The following is a 23,303-nucleotide window of genomic DNA, read 5'->3' on the forward strand; positions in this document are numbered from 1 at the left end:
CCCAGTTTCTCTGTTTGTATACGTCTAACCTATATTGAAAGACCTCTTAAATGTCATTTGAATAATGCACGGCAGCTTATTGGGGATGGAAATGAGACTGCTTCTAAATGCAGGCTAATTGAAGGTTTTAATTTGGAGGCTGAGGAAGGAGGGGTGAAGAGTAGGAGCTAAGGAACTGAGGTGTCGTAGAAGCTGTGATGCAGTTTGTTGTGTGGGCTGCCTCTTCGATCAATCCACATTCATGGTACTCTGGGGGAAAGCAGGATCTGTAACAACCAAGTGGCCATTCTAGTTCTCTTTGCACGCAAGAGAGAATTGCTTTCCACAGTCAGTGCAATCAGTGTAGTGGCCCCAAACCATGGATCTCCCTTCCAAATGAGATTAGACAGGCATTCTCCTTGCTGAACTTCGGGGGCTTAACCTTCTCCTTTTAAGGTAGTGTTGGGTTTTATGATACTTTTTATTGCCCCATTTTCTTGTTGTTATGTACACTGCTTGGAAATTAAGTGGTAACTAAGTGTTTTAAATGAATAAATAGGTTTAAAGTGTAAAAAATCTCAGGCACACTTTAGTCATCATTGCATTAAATGATTTATACTCATAGGGGCTGCAGGATTAGCCATATAATAAAAATGGACATCCTAATAAATAAATCATTTAATCCATCCTGATAAATAAAACATTTATTCGTTATTAGATTGTTTGTATGGAAGAGCCATCTCAGCCCAGTAAATGAGAAATACTGACAGCTGTAAAATTATTATTATTATTATTATTAGTTATTATTATTATTATTTGTTAAATTTGTGTACAGCCCTATACTTGCAGGTCTCAGGGTGGTTCCCAAGATAAAATCACAATATAAAAACACAAAATGCATCATCCAAAGAAAAAGAAAAAGAACCCATTAACACCTCCTTCCACCTAAGGTGGTCCTACCAAAGTCCTTTGGTTATCAATGGAACTCAAATTAGTCACGGATATTTGTCCTACTGATAGGGGTAGACTTGGGTAATCTTTCATACTATAGCACCCTGTGCAAGGCCAAAACTTGGTACCCTCAAATGAGGCTTCTCAATTTTGTGCCCCCTCACTGAGTGCCCTGTGCGGGGGAACCACCCACACCACCCTAAATCTGGTACTGCTGTTGATTTCAATAGGACATAAATGGCACAATCTCTTACTGGAGAGAGTTAATTAACTAATATGATTAGAACGATTTATCAGACAATTTATTTCATTGTCCAGCGTTTAGCAAAAACTTTATCCAGGATACTGTATATATATATTTATATTCTTTAAGTAATACTAGTTTCATACCAATATAGAAAAGTGGTCCCAAGAAAAACAGTCAGTTTGGGGGGGAGGGGAAATCACATCTCATTTTATTTCATGAACTGTCAGAGTAGCCTAATGTGCTTTTTCATATGCTTATTCTTTGCAATTCTTAAATATCATTATGGGAAACCATTAGACTTGATTTTTAGGATGGAGAAATATGTTTCAGAAGGAATAAACCTACTTCTGTCAAAATGGCATCTTCTTTACCCCAAGCCACTGATCCAAACATTCATACTTTTGCCTATTTTTTAATGTCAGATTGGATCAGAATCCCTATTTTTACAGTCTTCAGTTTGAAAATAAAGTGGTGCCTCAGGAATATTATGACGCCTTGCAGTTTTTTTTTTTTATAGACTATGTAAGAATTTTTGGTTTTTTCACTTTCAAGAGAACTTTTTGACATATCACAGTAAGCAAACTTTCCAATAATAAGCTCTGTATCCTAGCAAAAGTTCATTTTATATTGCTGATGAGCAAAACAAACCATGATGAGAAGTACATTCCGTGAAAAACAAAACAAAATGCAGTTGTATATCACCCCAGTCTGGCACAGCAAGGTCTCCTTTCTGAGAGTGTTTCATATTTAAAAATTAATACCCTTCAGGACAAGGCTTAAGAATGCAATACACATCCATAACCCTCTGTTTTGATTTCCTAAATGCATGTAGAAAATAAATACTTTAAAATGTTTAGCAAGTCTTGCAGATGAGGAACTATAATGATTTGCAATGTATATTCTGAACAATAATCAAAAAGCCAATTATTATCACATTCACATAGTGCTATACCAGCTGCACTGGCTCCCGGTGGAGTACAGGATGAGGTTTAAAGTGCTGGTTTTAACCTTTAAAGCCCTATACGGCCTAGGACCCTCGTACCTACGGGACCGCCTCTCCTGGTATGTCCCACGGAGGACCTTACGGTCTTCAAACAAAAACATCTTGGAGATCCCGGACCACAGAGAGGTTAGGCTGGCCTCAACCAGAGCCAGGGCTTTTTCAGCTGTGGCTCCAATCTGGTGGAACGCTCTGTCACAAGAGACTAGGGCCCTGCAGGACTTGACATCTTTCTGCAGGATCTGCAAGACAGAGCTGTTCCACCAGACCTTTGGAAAGGGCACAGCCTGACTCCCTCCTTTGGCAATCTTCACAGAACTCTAGCCCAATGGTTGCCATTAATCTGATTTGAACTGATTTTATAATGAAATGATTTTAGGATGTTGTATCATTTTACTGTTGTTAGCTGCTCTGAGCCCGGCTTCGGCTGGGGAGGGCGGGATATAAATAAAATTTTATTATTATTATTATTATTAGTAGTAGTAGTAGTAGTTATCTACACAGAGTTTGAATAACCCTTGTTAGCCACTAGTTTTCTTGCAGAGCACCTTTCTAATGCAAGGAGGAGGTGGGGCGCTTTGTATTCCACAACCACAGTCATCTGCCTGAAAGTTCAAAAGACACCTCTTTCTCCCTATCACTTTTGGCACTAGGTCAGCAACTGAGTAGCCTGAAGGCATTTCACAGGGAACTGGATTTGGCCCAGAAGACTCAGCTTGTTTGCTCCTTAGAACAGGAGCAGGGAACATTCCACCACCAGACTAAATTTCCTTAAAACTGAGGAATCTGTTTTCACCCGCTCTATTCTACAGTATCCCTAGAACATGGGTAGGCAAACTAGGGCCCGGGGGCCAGATCCGGCTGAATCGCCTTCTAAATCCGGCCCACGGACGGTCCAGGAATCAGCGTGTTTTTACATGAGTAGAATGTGTCCTTTTATTTGAAATGCATCTCTGGGTTATTTGTGGGCAATAGGAATTCGTTCATTTTTTTCTTTCCAAAATATAGTCTGCCCCCCCCCAAGGTCTGAGGGACAGTGGACCAGCCCCCTGCTGAAAAAGTTTGCTGACCCCTGCCCTAGAACATCTTTCCATGAGCCAGCAAATATTTGGGTAAAGGGCTTAAGGATATTTCATTCTCCTCAACTTAATGCCTTCTCTTTCCTTCACTCCTTGGCTGAAATCTATGCAAGGATGTGATCTGATTTGGATTTCACTCCTGGTACCTTCCTGCTCCCATGTGCATGAGGGCTTTCAAAGGCTTAAAGATTTTTTTTCTATTCAATTAGCTGTGTACTTTAACTAATAAACTAACCAATTATTCCATTAAAAAAGCTCGATACTAAAGAGGCTCATTCCTGCCATAGGCCTCACACTCCAGAATCTCATTCCTGTGTAGCCCAAAGAGAACTCTGCTGTACACAAACATACAGATCTAGATCTAGATATTACAATTTATTATCCCCTCCCCTCTAATTAATATCAAAACACAATAGTAAACAATAGTAAAAGCAGTTCAAAACAATTTAAGATTTCAAAAAAGTGGGTTGTAAAAATCTCAAGTGTCAAAAGCCAGGTGAACAGATAGGTCTTCAACGTTTGCTGAATGCTGCATAGGGAAGGTGTCAGATGTGGGGAGAGAGTTTCCCCACTTAGGCGCTGCCACAGTGTATTACCTCAAAATGTAAGTGTGTATACTATAATTGTGTATATTGTATGCACACTGTATAGGACTGCCGAGCATTCAGGCATGGGGAATACAGTGGTACCTCAGGTTAAGAACTTAATTCATTCTGGAGGTCCATTCTTAACCTGAAACCGTTCTTAACCTGAGGTACCACTTTAGCTAATGGGACCTCCCACTGCCGCTGTGCTGCCGCCGTGTGATTTCTGTTCTCATCCTGAAGCAACGTTCTTAAGCCGAGGTACTACTTCTGGGTTAGCGGAGTCTGTAACCTGAAGCGTCTGTAACCTGAAGCATCTGTAACCCAAAGTACCACTGTATTATAATGCCAGCACTTTTGTTCCATTTTCTAATGCTTCTCTCCCACGGCAGTAGCTGTTGTGTTATGAGACTGTGACTTTTTGAGCAACGTACCGGCATGTCAGACAAAATTCCATTCACAGCTGAGGGTTCTGTGTGACACAGCAACAGATGTCACTGGACAATGTCGCTACTTCCCCACCCTTTCTGTAGATGTCTGCTTCTGTTCTCCTATGATCCCCCTCCATGAAAACAGCAGGAAATAAATATATGCCAGTATATATGCCCCAAATTTCATCACTTTACTCCCACAATCTTCCAGGTTAAGGGGAATGCAAATGGATTCGCCCCCATCACCAAACAACACTAAAAGGAGTGCTAAACATGTGCTATATTCCATTAGTTTTATGGAAGTGGCTTTTACATCATGTAATTAACAGTTAGGAAAACACTGGGGAAATGGAATAAATGGATGTGTGAATGCAGCCTAAGTCCCATTCTGCAGTGTTCATTGGGCAGTGCTTAAGCATGGTTTTCCTTTCCTGGCTTGTTTTGCTATAATTCTATTCCTGTTCTGTGCTTCACATTCTCACTTCAGTACAAATGTTAACCTCTATTAAATATATTAGGTTATATTTCATTATATCGATTGTTTCCCCTACAAGTTCTTCATGCATTTATAACACAGATTTTTAAAAAATATAAAAACCACCCTCATATTATCTGATGCTCACTCCCATAAGAATAATTCTGACACACCTAATTAAATCCTGTAAACTACTTTTTATGCATCTTTCCAGCTTACGCAGGCCCTTTCTCACTGTGGACATGATTTATGACCCCCCTCCATTCCCCTTATAATTAAAAAAAAAATCTATTTTTGTCCATTTCTATTCTAGGCATCATTCAGTTGCAGATAAATTTTATATTCTCCTCATGAGTACAGCTGTGAGAAGAGTTTACTGTATTTAAATAATGCCAAAAACATTGGCTTTAATTTACATAGTTAATGCCAAGGTCATGTTTTACTGCTGTGTGTGAATGTGAGCTATTTCCAGAGTCATTACTATTGGTTAGGTGTGGCTATGGCCAAAAAACACTGACAGAAGATCAGTGCAAATGTTGATTAACAGTTCCAATGAGAAAAAAATATGATTTCTCACACACATAATTGACTTGTGCTATGTGCAGTGAGCACTTGATAAATACATTTTCTTCTCAATTTGTCACTATAAGAATTGTGGGACTGGAGTTATCCTGTCCTCCTGGCCTGGATGTTGTCTCCAGCTCTGCTCTTTGATCCAAGTGTTGGGTGGGAGAGGCAAGAGTGCTTCAGGGATGGGACTGCTTTTTCTCAAGGGCCTAAGAAGACATCCTAGATCTAGTACAGCATCATGTTCTCACAGTGGCCAACCAAGTTACCTGAGGGAAACCTGCAAGCAGGCAATTTCTACTCCTGCAGTTTCAAGTGACTAATATTCAAGAAATACTGCCTCAGACTGTGGGGACAGAGCAGCCATGGGCTTTAAGCAATATAATTAAGAACTTGTGCTTAAGCTTGCTTTCTCCCTCTTCTCTCCTATTCCTTTTTCCTTAAGTGCCATGTATTTTTTAATATTCTGAGTCTGATGGCAAGAACCACCTCAGAAATGATTTTTGCACATTACTCTGAGAACTCCCCCACTTTTTTTTACTACAAGGTAAAATGGTAAAGGACCCCTGGACGGTTAAGTCCAGTCAAAGGCAATTATGGTAGTGTGGCGCTCATCTTGCTTTCAGGCCGAGGGAGCTAGTGTTTGTCCACAGACAGCTTTCCGGATCATGTGGCCAGCATGACTAAAGCGCTTCTGGCGCAACAGAACACTGTGATGCACAGAAATGCCGTTTACCTTCCCTCCACAGTGGTACCTATTGATCTACTTGCACTGGGATGCTTTCAAACTGCTAGGTTGGCAGGAGCTGGGACAGAGCAATGGGAGCTCACCCTATCAAGGGGATTCGAATCGCTGACCTTCTGATTGGCAAGCCCAAGAGGCTCAATGGTTTAGATCACAGCACCACCCGTGTCCTTTACCTTTACTATAAGCTAAAGTATAAATGCTGTAAAGGAATAAATAAATTTTAAAAAGTGAGCAGCCTCAGCCTCAAAATTCTATGCTTGCACAAGCCTAGGTAGAAAAAATGGGACTTTCATAGGAGCCCAGGAAGTTGCCTTATGCTGAGTCAAACTAGTGGTCTATTCAACTCAATATTGTCTACACCGATGGGTACGGTTGCTCCAGAGTTTAAGGAAGAAGTATTCTCCAATGCTTTCATTCTCTGAGTAGCTTTATAAGCAGAAAATATTTAAATGAGACATATTTTCTATTTTACAATTGCAACCCTAAAGTGCACCAGCTATGGTAGGATATCAACAACAATGTCCTATGCCCCACTAGAATAACCTCTATGAGGCCATAGGATTGCAGCCTTGTCGTATTTATATTGTTCTATATTGTTCTAACTTTTTGTAGTTGTTGTAAAAGGGAAGCAAAGAGATTTTTCCACACTGAGAAGAACATTGGCTAATCCAAGAAGTCTAAAGAATTCAGGCAAGCCTTAAATGAGATTACTCTGAGACGCTGCTTAAGATGGGTTAAGAGACAGGCGTGCACGCCAGCAAGCCTCTACAAACATTTTAGCGCATGTATCCAATAAGTATTTCCTAACTGGAGAGTAAATAGCTTAATTTGTTTCCCGGCAGTGTTTTCATAATGTCAAACGACATCACTATTTCCCTTTGAAAAATCTCTGGGAAGAGGGTTGGTGCATTCAGATAAATTGAAGCATGTTGAGCTCTGCTTGCTGCACGCTTGAGGGAAAATAAACACACGTAACTTAATGCACACACAAAACGTCCCTCTCCTCATTTTGCCTCTGCCAATAAATTTGTGAAGTGCCAAATCAGTAAAACAATCACTCAATAGCACTGAGTAGTTTAGTCATCCATATTGCAGGGGTGGAAATACATACAGTATTTTAGGGTAGAAGCTAGGAATATGGATGTTTTGAAATGCTGCAATAAGCCCAATTTGGATGGTGGAGGAAGGAGTGACAATTTGAGAGCGGAAAAGTAATTTTTGGTCTCAATTGGCTGTGGATAATCTCTGTAGCAGGGCTAATTCTGTCACAATTGTTCCAAAATAGCGTAACTGGCTAGAACGGGAACCCCCAATGTGGCACCCTCAGATACTCCCATAGTGCCCACCAAAAACCCCTGCCCCTTCCAATTTTGTTTAAAAATTTGGAGTGGTTTTGCCTAGATTTGACATATTTCAAAAAGTGAAAATCTTGACACAAAAGTTGAGTTGTTGAGCTTTTTTGGGCAAAGTTGCTGATTGTTTTGGGGTTTTTTGGGTTTTGCCAAAAGTTGTTGAGTTTTTTGCCAAAATCTACACTTCCTACATAGGTTGCTATACGTCCGGATTTTCCCGGAAATTTCAGTAATTTCCACCCAGACACTGTTTCTGACTGCCGTATTCCAGCTATGTCTGGGATGTATAGCAACCCTAGGTTTCTTGAAGGGGAGGGAGTGTTGGCTGCTGTTTGATTGTCAGTTTTATTTGTTTTGAGGTACATGCCAGTGTTTTACTTGTATTTTTGGAGGGGGGGGCAGCATTCTGAGCATTGCCAGTTATTCTTCTGTGCAATGGATATTTTGTGGTGCCCGTAACTTAGATTTCCTAATGTTCTACCAAGGCAAAAAATATTGGGGAACCTGGACTAGAGAGTTGGATTTTGACTGGAGATGCTTGTATTCAAATACTTGCTGAGCTTTGAAGCTCACTTGGTAACACCTCAGTAAGGTAGTGTCTCTTAGCCCAACCTACTCTGTAGGTAGGGAGCCTGTGTGGCTGATTTTACAGTGGACAGCTCTCTATTAGAAAGGCTGTCTAGTCCATGTCCAGCTTAAAGATAAAGAACAATTGGATAAAACAGTTGCTGGGTAATCAAAACATGCTACTCTGAAATTCATAAAGGAAAAGGGGTAATTCATTTATTTATTTATAGTATTTCTATTCAGCTTTTCAGGCAGTCCTGATATTTCAGTATCATTGGAAATGAAGACAAGTCCAGTTGGTTGGATCTTCCGCACCAATATCAATTCCTTCTCTCTAGTTTGTCATCTACATAGCTGTTTCAAAAAGCACAAAGCAAGATCATTTATTTATACCATTCTGAATCCCGTGCTTTAAGAAAACCTTAAGATAGTGGATATGAAAATGAAGCAAAGAAGAAGGAGAATTGCAGGAATTATTATAAACATAAAAGGTAGTCCTGAGTTTAATTTCTCTCTCTGGTTGATTCATCTAAAATGGTGTGTGTGTGTTTGTGTGTATGCATGTGTGGATATTCCATGAACATCTGTGAAATTCGAAAAGATTCTGAAAGTCCTCTTCAAAGTATTGCTGGGAATTAGTGGCTTGAATTCTTTTTTTAAAAAAAACCGTTTTCATCCTTTTGCATCTGTTCAAACAGCTGTGGATGTGGTGAGTCGGAAAGGGTGAGGCAAGTCATCAGCTGTCCTTCTGAAGAACAAAGACAAGCTGCCTTGCTAGGATGTGGTTCTGTTAAAAGGTAGTTGTCATCTTCCCACTGGCATGAGATTTGAGGAACCCAAAGTCACCCTGAAGCCAGATTTCCTGTGTCACAGAGCTCAGGTCTAAAATCAGTACTTACTACTGAGTCACAAGGCTGGTATATGTATGTGAGCAAAACAATCATTTGGGTCTGGCTCATAATTACTTACATTGCTTGAGGAACAGGAAGGTTAGGTAGGGTACCCTAAATTTCTCCAGTCCACAGAGTCATGGCTGTGTTGCCTAACATGCATAGCTTCACCAACTTCATCTCTAGGAATGCAACATAAGAAGAGGCCTGCTAGATCAGACCAAAGGAGCATCTATTCCGGCATTCTATTTTCACTGCCTATGAGAAACCCACAAGAAGGACATGGGAGTGACAGCATCAGAAGCCTAAGTAGCTTCTGATACTGGAGACAATATTTTGGCCAGCCCTTCATTATACAAGTACATAAATCAATTTCAGCAGACTAAAGAATGGGTAAAACAACATGTCCATAACACCAATGGCTTCAAGTTACAAGAAAGGAGATTCCAACTAAACATACAGAAAACAATTTTCTGAAAGTCAGAGCATCTGTCAGGGATGCTTTAGCTGAGATTCCTGCATTGCAGGCGGTTGGACTAGATGACCCTTGGGGTCCCTTGGAACGCTACAGTTTTATAATTCTATTAAACACCATAAATAAATACAAAATAATCACCAGTTACTGTCTCATCTAAAGGAGAAAGCATGCTAAACAAGAGAATAAGATTGTTGCTTAAATGAGTCTTCAAGAGACATCTGAAGGTTAACAGTGAGGATACCTGCTGAATCTCTGCTGGAAGAATGTTCCACAACACCAGATCAATTACATGAAATGCCTTCCTTGAGGCTGTACACACAAGTCACCTAGACTCAGGTTTCCCAGTTCATCCATTTGCAACAGGCAACTGACCCTGGCAGTAGAGACCTAGACAGATTTGCTGTCAACCCTACCAAATCTGCTTTCTGAAAAACTCAGTCCTATAACTGGTAAAAAATAAAATAAAAAAGGTAAAGGTAAAGGGCCCCTGGATGGTTAAGTCCTCTCAAAGGCAACTATGGGGTGTGCTGAGGGAGCTGGCATTTGTCCACAGAGAGCTTTCTGAATCATGTGGCCAGCATGACTAAACCACTTCTGGTGCAATAGAATACCATGACAGAAGCCAGAAGGCACATAAACATTGTTTACTTTCCCGCCGCAGCGGTACCTATGGGACCGCCTCTCCTGGTATGTCCCACAGAAGAACTTACGGTCTGCAAATAAAAACACCCTGAAGATCCCAGGTCACAGAGATGTTAGGCTGGCCACAACTAGAGCCAGGGCTTTCTCGGCCGCGGCTCCAATCTGGTGGAACGCTCTGTCACAAGAGACTAGGGCCCTGCGGGACCTGACATCTTTCCGCAGGGCCTGTAAGACAGAGCTGTTCCACCAGTCCTTTGGTCAGGCCGCAGCCTGACCCCCCTCCTCTGGCAATCTGCACAGAATTTTGCTTAGTGGTTGCCATCAATTTGATTTTAATTAATTTTTATAATGAAAGGTTTTTAGAATGTTGGATTATTTTGATTGTTGTTAGCCGCCCTGAGCCCAGCTTCAGCTGGGGAGGGCGGGGTATAAATAAAATTTATTATTATTATTATTATTATTATTATTATTATTATTATTATTATCTACTTGCACTGGTATGCTTTCAAACTGCTAGGTTGACAGAAGCTGGGACAGAGCAACGGGAGCTCACCACGTTGCAGGGATTCGAACCACTGACCTTGCAATCGGTAAGCCCAAGAGGCTCAGTGGTTTAGACCACAGTGCCACCCACGTCCTAATAATAATAATAATAATAATAATAATAATAATAATAATAATAATTTATTTATTCCCTGCACATCTGGCTGGGTTTCCCCATCCACTCTGGGCGGCTCCCAATCAAATATTTAAAACACAATACAGTTTTATGTATTTCTATAGCTGAAATACATCTATTTGGCTTAGTGATTGATCGCATTATGATGGCGATGCTCCTTTGTCTAGGCAACTATATGACCAGATGCATATTTATACAATTTGTATAATGGCTAGAATGGCAGATTTTAAATACATAATTAATTCTTATACTCCAGTGCTGGAATGGTCCATTAACTTTATTTTTTATGTTTCGCTTAAGAGAACTGTTGGTTCTAGTTTCTGCCCCCCCCCCGGGGGGGGGTTCTTTCTAAGCCAGTTAACAAAGAACTTAGAAACCAGAGGGTCTTTTTCTTTCTTAATGTCTGGAATCCAGTAAGGAATTGCATGACTTTGGAATAACTTTGGGGGGGGGGGCACCCTTCCACAGTTCATGGATAAGCCTATAAATGGCTTCCAGTCATAATGGCTGTATCAGCTTGGCTGGGTTCTTAAATCTGGGGGGTCTTTTTCATGGTCCCACTGCTGGGGAAGACACACAAGATAGGGGCATCTCTGTAGTGGATGGCTCTATGTAGGCCTTAAAACTGATAATGGAATCATAGAATTGTAGAGTTGGGAGGGTCATCAAGTCCAACCCCCTGCAATGCAGGAATCTCAGCTAAAGCATCCATGACAGGTGGCCATCCAGCCTCTGCTTAAAAACCTCCAAGGAAGGAAAGTCCCCCACCTCCCGAGGGAAACTGTTCCACTGTCAAGCAGCTCTTACTGTCAGAAAGTTCTTCCTGATGTTTAGTCAGAATCTCCTTTCTAGGAACCTAAATTCATTGGTTTGGATCCTACCCTCTGGAGCTGGAGAAAACAAGCTTGATCCATCTTCCATGTGACAGCCCTTGAGATATTTGAAGTTGGCTATCATATCTCTCAGTTTCCTATTTTCCAGGCTAAACATCCCCAGCTCCTTCAACCCCTGTGCACCACTTTGATGTTATTGGATGGTATATAACTATTAATAAATAAATGTAAAATTAATTTTGAAAGGTCTTGCCCATCCCCATCAGTGGTGGTGGGGTATTCTGATCATTACAAATATGCTTTAGAAGTTTGCTGCCATGATGTTCCTAGTCATACATTATTTGAAAGGGCTCATTGTTATCCTTTCTCTTCCTTTCTTTTTTCCATTCTTTGGCCTGCCCTCCTGTTCTCTGATGTCCTGAGGATGGACACTTGCCAAGTCGTTCCTTCCAAACACATTAGTTTGTATCATTCATCATGCAACATGCCACAAAGCTGATAGCCCAAGTATGAAAGGCAAACAATGTCAGGGTGTTCACAGGGTAGAAACTACACTTCTTAAAACGAATCCATGTTCTTTTTTAACCCTCTCAAAAGCAGTACGTTTGTTGCCATAGTAATGCTTCCTAATCTGTCCAAAATGTATTCTTAGGATGACACCCAGTGGCCAGGTCAATTAACAACACTACATTTTCTTTAGTTCATTCTTTTCTTGCTGCCAATAATTGTATATATGTAGAGATATGTCAGACCTTCCAGATAAAATTCCACTTCAACTATCAGCCAGCATCAAGTTTTCTCTGAAATGCTGAAGGCTCCATTTTCTCTAGATTCTTTTTTTAAGAAAAGAGACTGAGCTTGATTATATTTAAGAAAAAACAAATCACAAGAAAATTCACACACACACACAAACAAACAAACAACAATATTCTAACCAAACGCATGCAGAAAATAATCTTGCTAGTTCTTCTACAAAAGCAAGCATGCTGCAGCAGCAGTGCACTAAGCTATGTCAAGGAAGAGTCCTTCTACATCACCAGCAGCAGACAAGTGAAAACAAGCAGTCATTTTTAATTCGATGCTGTTAAAGGGTTTGTATGGCTTCCACCCATTTCTATCCTCCTAGATTTTCATGGTCAATTTTTGGGGGGTGGCATAATTAGGAAGGTAAGAATAATTCCACACTTACATTATTGTAGACTATGGTATCCTTTTGATGGAAGAAAGCACAATGCTACGGTTTAAAAATAGAGCCTTGTAATATTCCTTGTGTTATTCTAGCAGATCTAGGTGACTGCATGTTCAGTGAGAGGAGCATTCTATCTTATTACTTATAGATCCCTCTCCTCTCACCTTTGCCATAGGCATGGCAAGAGTAGTGATATTTTTACTGAAAGGATCTACTGCCAGCATACATTTTGTGGAAGGTAAGAATGGGGCTTCTGTGTATAAATAGCTGTGCTCTCACATACCGTTCCACATAAATTCTTCACCATCAGCTTATGTGGAAGACCCATTCTCACTTTCCACCAAATGCATGGAGTTTGAGAGCAGGGCTAGCATATAAAATCTCTCTCCTTCTCCACTCACTGCATGAGTAGCACTGCCAAGAAACCCATCCATATAAGAAGGGAATCCCTCAATTGCAGCTTCTACCTCAATAGTCTACACTTCTTGTTAACCAAAAATTACCTTAATTATGAGAATCTAAAGTGTCACTCTCTTTTAGGGTCCCCCAAAGTAGAGTACAGATTCCAGGTTGTGGTGTGGAGGCACATGAGGTCACCATCTTGTTGAAACTAAGCAGGTCTGGGTCTCGTCCTTATCTGGATGAGTGACACCCTGGGAACCATATGTATACTACCTTGGCCTCTGATGGAAGAATGGCAGTATATACATATAATAAAAGAAGCACATGCACTCTGATCATTTTTAATCACTTGACAGCATGGTTGCATAGTAGTGTTTCTGTTTTGTGAAACGTGTTGCAAGTGAATTTCTGAAAAGGGAGGGAGGTGGAGAAAATCCTTAAGGAGGAAAGTGTGTGTCCTTTAGAATTTCCCTGAATTTTATTGCAGCTTTCTTCTTGGAAACCAAGATAGATTTCATTGTAAAGGAATCAATGCCAACCTTCTCTCTGTATTGATTTCCAAAGGTTAAGTCTGAATGACAAGATTAATTTTAAACTTACTGAATGTAGCAAAGAAGAGTCTCAGCTCTGCCATCTCTCTCCCTCTTCTGGTTGGCTTGGGCTACAATTTGGATTTTTTTTAAAAAAAGAGCTTTGTAATTGGTCTCTTACTGCTTTCCCCCTTCAGCATCCATATGCAGATCAGTATCTTCATATTTATCAATCCCAGTTTTATCGTGTCCATCTTCAAGGGAGTTCTGGGCAGTAGACATGGGTCACCCAGCCACCATTTAAGCTTCACACTTTCAACAGCCCTTTGGAATAAGTTCAGTGTAAAGTGAATCCTTGGTCCAGGACCACACATAAAGCTTCAGAGGTATGAACCCTGATTTTCCCAGTCCAATACTGACATTCTGTCTACTGCGACCACCTATGCTGGTTCAGTACAATTTGCTGCCTGAAGCAGAACTCAAACTACACTGATTCTTGCCTGTACTGTCGGCTTTACCCCACAGCACAAGGCAGGCCCTGTACTAGGGTCAGAGGTTGATGTGAACCTCTCTAGTTTGCACTTTCTAAAACAATATGTGACTCCAAATGAAGCCATCCTTCAAGATGTTGGGAATCAAGCCTTTATCAGGAGAAACTGGCCACTCTCCAGGCACCCGGCTTGATCTCCTGTTGACCTCCCTGTCTGCATTCCCCAGCAGGATCCAGGCAGAGGTCGCGATAGGCGATCCTTCTCAGAGTGAGAAGAACACACCCCCTCTTTCCTGCCCCCCCAGGCAGGGGAAAGAGATAGACAGAAACGTATTTACATTCCTTTATTTCTGTCTTTGCAGCGTTACAAAAATCATGACTGCTCTCTTCAAGCTCCAGCAGTCGAGAGACAAACTCCTCCTGTACAGCTCATATTACACTCTGAGCTAATTCCGGTGCCCTCTGCACTGTGAATTGACTGTCCCTCTGTTTCCCACGGAACAGTCCCAACATTCCCATTATGTTTTGCTTTCAAGCTACCAGCTCACGGCCGCATTGCTTCTATATCGTAACATACTCCCCCATATGAATCAATGTGCGCTGTGAGCAAAGCGTGATCCAGAGAAGAAAACAAATAGTTGTTATATATATAACACTCCCCTGTTGTTTCAGTTCCACCCTTGGAACTACCCGCCACTGGTTTCCCCAGTGTACCTCTCTGGTTGTCTGACTTCCAAGGAATGAGTGCATCTGCATTACCTTGGCTAGGGAATGTAGTGTTACGCTTAGCAACTCTCTGTTGTGTCTTTGTCTCTGACTTAGACACAGCTTCAACCTGTCTTGAGTTGTCAACAATAGTAACACATGCAACAGCTGAGTTAGCAAACTCTTTTGAATACCTCTTGGGTGGTACGCCCTTTGTAACTCTCTCGGACCTGCGTATAAGGTGCTGATCCTCTCTGCTCACTGGTTCAGTCTCAGGACTCTTTGGAGAACCAGTTCCAATAGTAAACAGTGGTTCATCCTTCACCTGTGAAGGTCTATCCATTGTGTGAGATTTCCTCTCAATGACTGTGTCAACTGAGCTCTTTGAGCTATCACTGTCACTCTCAGTACCACTGTAATCAGTAAAATCATCATCATCATCTGAATTGTCCTCAGTGGGAAATGTGTGAACAATTACTCTCTCCTGTTCAGGAGCACTCTCTAGAAATTTTGTGAGAACCACCTGACCAGATTCAGACAAATTTACTCTGTAGAGACCCTTTTCATAACCCACAAAAATGCCTCTAGCATTCTTTACTCCACCTGGAGCTTCAGTCTTCACATGAGACCCAAAAACCTTAAAATGGGCAACAGAAGGTTTTCTGTGGAACAGCTTCTCAAAAGGAGAACATCCTAAACCTTTTGAAACTTTTCTCACCCAACTGTAACAAAAACACAATATCGATTCTGCCCAGTACTCATGTGGCAAATGTGAACTCAGCAATTGCGCCTTCATCCCATTTTGCAATTCTTTGTTCACTTGCACACAGATACTTCTGTTCCATGCTTCTGCAGAAACAGCAGTCTTGTGCCTTATCCCTTTCTTATCCAGGAAATCCTGAAAATCCTGTAAAAGAAAAACTGGCTTTTCATCTGTGAAAAGACAATCAATGTTAGCATCGTGAACATTTTTAACCTTGTCACAAAACTCTTTAAACCTTTCTAAGGCTTCTTGTGGTTTCTGCAATATATATACCCACACATAATGAGAGAAATAATCCACACACACAAGATAATATCTTGCATTGCCTCTAGACGGTGCTAGAGGACCAATCACATCAGCATACACTCGCTGAAAAGCTTTGGTTACTTGCGTCGTCTTCTGGACGTTTTTCTTCATACCTGCAAGAGAAATCATGTTAGACTCAAATGCATTACAACTTATGCAATCACTTTGATCAAAAGTCAACAAATACAGTCCATCTTTCTCTCTGGCGGAAAGATACAGCTCTCCATCTTTGAAGATTTTGCAGCTTTCTCTATCATAGGACAAAGTCAGTCCTTTCTTTGTGATCTGCGAAACACTCAGCAGATTGAACTTTAAATCAGGAACCAAATACACATTGTTAATAGTCAAGTTCAGACTCTCAAGATACACAGTTCCAAACCCGGTCGCTTTCAGCTCCTGGCCATTGGCCTGTTTCACAGTGAAGCTTTGCTTCTTAAACGTTGAAAACAGATCTCGCCGCGACGTCATGTGTTGCGTCGCTCCAGTGTCCAAAATAAAAGCGTTTTCCACTTCTGGTGTGGCTTTTAGTGACATCAAAGCCATAGCTGGTTCCACTTGGGACTTGGTACGACTTTTGCCTGACACCTCAGGCTTTGCAGAGCTTCCCCTAGCTCCTTTCTGCTGACGTGGCCTCTTACAGTTCCGCTGAAGATGCCCAGTCTGTCCACAATTGTAACAATGGACAACGTTCAAAGCAACAGCCTGTTCTTCACTAGCAATAGCAGTAGGGGTGTCAGAACTCCGAGCTTCTCTCCCCCTGTCTTTGACATCTATTGCAGCAAGTCTGTCTTTCTCATTGAGAATCACGGCACAAATTCTCTCCGTCGAAAGATCTGCGGCAGGTAGAGAACCAAGCTGACTTGCAACCATTTTATAAGTCCGATTAAGGCTGTTAATAATCATGAAGCAGAATATCTCTTCCTGTAGAGGGAAATTGCGTTGCGCCATCTGCTGGCGTAAGAATTTCATCTCTGTCAGACGCGCTTGCACATCTCCATCAGGCGCTAGCCTTAGATTGGTTAGCTTTTCAAAATGCAGCAACGCTGAAGAACCAGCATCTCTTTGACGTATTCTACGCAGCGTTTGCCAAATCTCACGCACGTATTCCAAATCCTGAATATGCACGAGTTGATCATCTGAAATACACAGAATTATGGCCGTCCTGGCTCTCACATTCTGTGAATTCCAACCTGGCGTTGGTGCAGCAGGGATGGGGTTATCAATCACCCCCAAAATCCTCTGATTCTGAAGCAGGGCTTTCATCTTTACAGACCATGAGGAATAATTGTCATTAGTCAGTGGAGGTGGGTAAGGTAAGCCTCCCCCCTTCTTGGTATCCATTTTGAATCCAAGCCTCAGCTCTCACTCTCGAGCCTGTAAAATTCCAAGAGTCTATTGGCTGTTTACTGCCTCACTTGGCAGCTAAACGCAGGCTGTTTTGAAAGTCCCTCCAAGAGCAGTGAGATAATAGACAAAACAAACGCTGTTTTCTCAGTGTTTTTCCAGCCTCTCACGGTGCCAGCCTTACTTCCGTGTTGGCTAGTAACTTTCCACTTTACTGAGGTTTCGTTGCTTAGCAACTGGACATTCCAGGCTTGAGCAGCAACCCTTATCAATCCCAGGAATGCGAAGTATGCAGGGTTTCTTTTCCGTGCTCTTTTCAGCCAAAAGCAGGCACTCAGTGAACCGAAGAATGCTTCAATTCGCGTTCACTCTCACAGCCATAAAATCACCATACCTTGAGGGAATCCGTTGCTCAGCAAAAACACCTCCTCCGGTGCTCAGCCGTCCTTGTAGCTTCCATCCGCCCGCTACCACATTCTTTCTTTATCTCCTTGCAGAGGATGAAGTACGATCCATCAACCTCTCTTTCAGCTGTCATGGATCAAAACCATCCTCTGCTACCAGATGTTGGGAATCAAGCCTTTATCAGGAGAAACTGGCCACTCTCCAGGCACCCGGCTTGATCTCCTGTTGACCTCCCTGTCTGCATTCCCCAGCAGGATCCAGGCAGAGGTCGCGATAGGCGATCCTTCTCAGAGTGAGAAGAACACCCCCCCTCTTTCCTGTCCCCCCAGGCAGGGGAAAGAGATAGACAGAAACGTATTTACATTCCTTTATTTCTGTCTTTGCAGCGTTACAAAAACCATGACTGCTCTCTTCAAGCTCCAGCAGTCGAGAGACAAACTCCTCCTGTACTTCCTGTACAGCTCATATTACACTCTGAGCTAATTCCGGTGCCCTCTGCACTGTGAATTGACTGTCCCTCTGTTTCCCACGGAACAGTCCCAACATTCCCATTATGTTTTGCTTTCAAGCTACCAGCTCGCGGCCGCATTGCTTCTATATCGTAACACAAAATTCACACTTCTCTGAATTTTGTGTAGCAGTTCTTCAACCATATAATCTGCACAAAAAATTGTACATTAGGAGAAAGTGTAAAATGCATACATTTGTGGGAAATAGCATATAAAATGCATAGTATATGGGGAAATTGCTTGCAAAGATGTGTATATTTGAGGGAAAATTGCACAAAAATGCCAGCAAATTTTCATGATGAGTTTTGAAATAAATAAATCATAAACTAATGCATCCTTACCCTGTCCCACACATGAGGAGTCACTTGCATATCAACTTTCTATATGCCCAAAATTAGTACAGTGTAGTAAGTAACAGCAGATCTAACTTCAGCTTTGAATTATTATTATTATTATTTATTATTATTATTATTATTGAATTTATATTCCACCCTATACCCAGAAGTCTCAGGGTGGTTCACAGAACAAAATCAAAATATGAAACCACAAAATATATAATCAAAATAAAAACAACAACCCAATACCCCACAATCCACATTTTAAAAGGGCATAGGATGTCAATCAAATCAACCAAAGGCCTGGTTAAAAAGGAACGTTTTTGCCTGGTGCCTAAAGGTGTATAATGAAGGCACCAGGTGAACTTCCCCGGGGAGAGCATTCCACAGATGGGGAGCCACTGCAGAGAAGGCTTGTTATCATGTTGCCACCCTCCGAACCTCTTGAGGAGGAGGCATACAAAGAAGGGTTTCAGAAGATGATATCAGGGTCCGAGTAGGTTCATATGGAAGAAGTGGTCCTTGAGGTATTGCAGTCCTGAGCTGTTTAAGTCTTTATAGGACAAAACCAGTACTTTGAATTGGGCCTGGAAACTAATTGGTAGCCAGTGCAGTCAGACAAGGATCGGTGTAATATTCTCAAACCGTCTTGCTCTGGTGAGCAACCTGGCCATTGAATTCTGCACTAGCTGAAGTTTCCGAACCGTCTTCAGAGCCAAAAAAAGATGAAAAACAAAACTATAAAACAGGCACATAAAATAAAGACTGTCAACTTTATCAGAGCATCATAGTTCCATATTTGCCAGGCATGTGACAACTGTATATGTCATAAAGAAATGCCAAATAATTTAAAAAGTGTCTGGAGGTTCTAGTCCTTGTCAAAATCTCAAATTATGTGTGACGTTCAACATTATTGCTCTATTCCAGAGTGATTATTTTTTGTGAAGAAGGAAAGCTATCTCCAAGCACCCAAATCCATGTGTGGGAGAAAGTTTTTATGAAAACACAGAAAGGATGAATAGGAACCTGAAGGTCATCCAGACCAATGCTCAATAACTTGAGGAGGAACTAACCAGTCCTAGTTGATTAGCTCATTTCACCCATCTGCTTAAGTGTGACAAGAAGGAAGATGATGCTCCCCGAAATCTTCATACAGATGCTGAACAGGCTTGGGGGTAGAATAGAAGCTTGTGGTACCCTACAGCTTAACAACCAGGGTGCCAAGGCATAATCAACTAATGACACCCTCTGCAACTGACCCCACAGGTAGAAGCGGAGCTTCTATAATACATTGTGTGTCCTCCCCCTCCCATCTTATGGAACTGGTCCATCTTCTATATTATCAAAGCTGCTGAGCCGTTGTGTTTTACACACACACACACACACACACTTAAAAGACTGTCCTCTTTCTCTTGTGAAATAATAAAAGTGTGTGTGATGAATGGCCTAAAAAGGAACATACAAATGTGATGAGAATATAGAGAAAGAAAGAAAGAAATTGGTTGGTAAGCCTTCTAAATGTTTTCTCCATAAGTATTCAAAGAACTACTTAACCTGGTGCTCAGGTCAGCTGAGAGAGAGGGAGAGAAAGGGAGAGAGACTGTCTACATAAAAAAAAAAAAAATACATACAAATGGTTTATTGAATAAAATGAATTAGTTCATTCATAGATCTTGAACTTCATACCTTTGGCTGGTAGACAAATCCTGTAATGCTTTGCCAACTATAGAATACAACTTAAAATAGGAGAGAATTCCCTGTATTTTAAACTCACACTTGCTCTTTAACTCACCCCCTTCCTGTAACCTTTTTACGTCAATTTCTTTTTCAGTATTTTACAAGGATCTGTGCATGAATGATGCTCCTGATTTGCAATTAGAGACAAGCCAAACTCCAAGGAAACCAATTAAGGAAAGAATATGCTGCACAATGTATTATAACGCATTATGAAAGACAGAATTTTCCACTAAGAATACAGAAGTCATTGGCGGCAGAGTAAAATGTGCACCTTAAAAGCAAAATATCTCTAATTAGCGGTTCTGAAAGTTTAGTACAATGCCCTGTTTCAACACCTAGCTTTTTACTGCAAAAATGCAGTGTACGATTAAAAAGAATTCTTAGAATGGATGCTATAATTGCAGTATCCAGTTTTTTTGCCAAGAATGTAAGGTCCCACATATTCATCAGTTGTCTTGCTGACAATTTCATTTCCCAGGAGGTGGAAAAAGTAACAAGGGAATCATCTCTCTTGGGCCTGAGAGGAGGAGGAAGTAGATGACTGGGAACCTTGGGGGGAAGTGATCGTGTCCTCTTGGGTTTCATGATACAGAGGCAAGGGAAAGCTGAATGTAGTTGGACATGCACTCTGGACTTTAAGAAAGCTGGTTTCAAAAAGCTTAAAGAAATACTGGGTAAGATGGCACGGTCAGAAATATTCAAAGAGAAGGGAATCCAAGAGGAATGGGCTTCTTAGAGGTGAAATATTGAAGGCACAAAGGCAGATAAGTCCAACAAGAAAGAAAAGTGGCAGGCATCTCAAAAAACCAAACAAAACCTGGTGTGGCTGTATAAGGAACTTACAGATGAGATGAGATGTAAGAAGGGCATGCATAAGAAATGGAGAAAAGGGGAAATAACAAAGGAAGAGTATACATGAATACCTAACAGTTGAAGGGAGGTCAGGTGGGCCAAACTTCATAATGAACATGGGCTGTATATTTTGACAGAGCATGTATGTTATGCAATGGCTGGTCCCTGCAGACTAGAAGCAAGCAAATGTGACCCCCAGCTTCAAAAGGGGTGGGGGATGACCCAGGGGACACCAACTGGTGAACTTGACATTGATACCAGGAAAGCTCCTAGAACAGATAATTCAACACTGGGTCTGTGAGCACATAGAAAAGGATGCTGTGGTTTATCAAAAACAACTCATGCCAGACAAATCTCATTTTCTTTTTCGATGGGCTTACAAGCTTGGTGGATCAGGGGAATGCTGTGGACATAGTGTATCTTGATTTAAGTAAAGCTTTTGACAAAGCCCCCCATGATTTTCTTGTGAGGAAACTGGTAAAATGTGGGTTGAACAAGGTAACTGTTAGGTGGATTTATAGCTGGTTGACTGACTGAACTCTGACTGGGAGTCTGCAGAATGAAGATTGGTCTCAAAGTACAACAAATAAACATTGCACCAATTGGGAGATTTCCAACCAATGGTGATGGCCTGGGTTTATCAAACTTTCTTAAAAGTTTCAATATTCTTGAGTGCATGCATCATTGGCAAAAGAGGGCTCTGTGTTCTGAATAGTTGACTCCAGTCCTTTATGTGATTCATTATGAAAAGTAGAGAGGAAAGTACTTTACTATCAGATGAGAATTGCCATTAAGACTATTTGGAGTCAGCTAATTATATATTTCTGCAGAAGCTGCATCAATAGTTTTCAAGAGCCCCTGTTGCTTTTGAGAGGTGACGGAATGAGTCTAAATGTCTCTGCTCTAAAAATTATTTTGTATTAATTTTTAATTTTCAAATTTAAAGAAGTAAAGAAAGAGGAAAATTATTAAAGAGAGAAAAAGAAAAGAAAAATTATATATATATGAATAATACTGGATGATATCTGTGGGCCTCTTCTAAGCCTGTAATTTGGTATATGAGAAGTTTAAAATCCAGTAGAAGAAGCTGCTGATCCAGTCAGACCAATTGGTTGTTGGGCTAATGGCCTAGGCTGCCCAGTGAAGCATCGTATTTTGCATGACTAAAAGAGTGGCCCATGTTTCCATAGTGACAACTGAATGATGGTGCTCTCCAGGAGGGACAGGCATTCCCCACCACTTCTCTTGACTTTGTGCCATGTCATCCTAGGATGGAGAACAATAGGTCAAGTGGGGGTTAGTTTTTGGCTGATGATGAGAGGTAGAGACACAGAGTCTTGTCTTGCACTGTGCTGGACTCCACCTATGGTTTGGGGATCTCCTGGAAACCTAATGGGGGAAACAAGATCTGATAAAGTGTTAGTGGTTTGATCCCTTCCATCCTATGCTCAAGTTGTATATATGTATAAATAAAAACATATATGTTACAGTCTCCATTGACTTTCATTCCAAGATAGCTGGGTAAGTACTGGAACCCCCTGGATAATATAAGCCCTCCTTATGTCCAAATAGGTATCTAACATGATATTGACATCTATATGTTCAAATGTAGTCAGGGCAATGAGGTTCTTCGAGATATTCAAGGGTTTTAAAAAACTTTTTATATTGGTATTATTTTCCCCACAATGCACCAGAATGATATCATGACCAAGGCACAGATGGCAGCAAAAACCACTGCAAAAAAGAAAGAACAACACATGCAGGTAGCAAATTGAATATTATTTCTTTGATAATAAACAACTAGGGAACAAACTAAGTACTTTAAAAAAAAATCATGCCCACAGCCATAATCCATTCGAAAGTCCTGAGATAAATAGGTAATTGAAGTAATTCTCAACTGTATGAAGATTGCACATGTCCACCTGTTTTGTGAAATTGATCATTTAGCTCCTCAATTTTTTCAAGATCCTACAACATGAGATAGGATTTGGCAGTATGATCACTGAATATTTCCCTGCTGTGTACATCATAACCATTTAAAGAGATGCATCCAAGAACTAGTAAGATATTGATGTTCTCTAGACAGTCTATGGCCCGGCATTTTGATTCTGGAGAGCAAAAATATTCAGGTGAAATATGCTTAGGAGATACTACCTATACAATGAGTATTTCTCATAGATAAATATTTGAGTTTAAAGAGCTACTTGAAAATCAATAGCCGCCTTAGCACCTCT

At 41.1% G+C, this 23,303-nt stretch overlaps 1 long non-coding RNA gene across 7 annotated transcripts in view; it reads left to right on the forward strand.

The window, feature by feature from the left end:
* LOC308485546 overlaps nt 1–22,561 on the forward strand; it is a 29,766-nt gene extending 7,205 nt beyond the window's left edge. For all 7 annotated transcript variants that reach the window (XR_013990590.1, XR_013990591.1, XR_013990592.1 and 4 more), the window contains 4 exons: nt 6,674–6,751; nt 8,224–8,471; nt 8,679–8,777; nt 20,312–22,561. This is a non-coding gene — a long non-coding RNA (uncharacterized lncRNA). The remainder of the gene's footprint in view (nt 1–6,673; nt 6,752–8,223; nt 8,472–8,678; nt 8,778–20,311) is intronic.
* The last annotated feature ends 742 nt before the right edge of the window (nt 22,562–23,303 follow it).

The sequence above is a fragment of the Podarcis pityusensis genome (genome assembly GCF_964106645.2).
Source record: "Podarcis pityusensis genome assembly, chromosome: 9".
In the NCBI taxonomy this organism is placed as follows: domain Eukaryota; kingdom Metazoa; phylum Chordata; class Lepidosauria; order Squamata; family Lacertidae; genus Podarcis; species Podarcis pityusensis.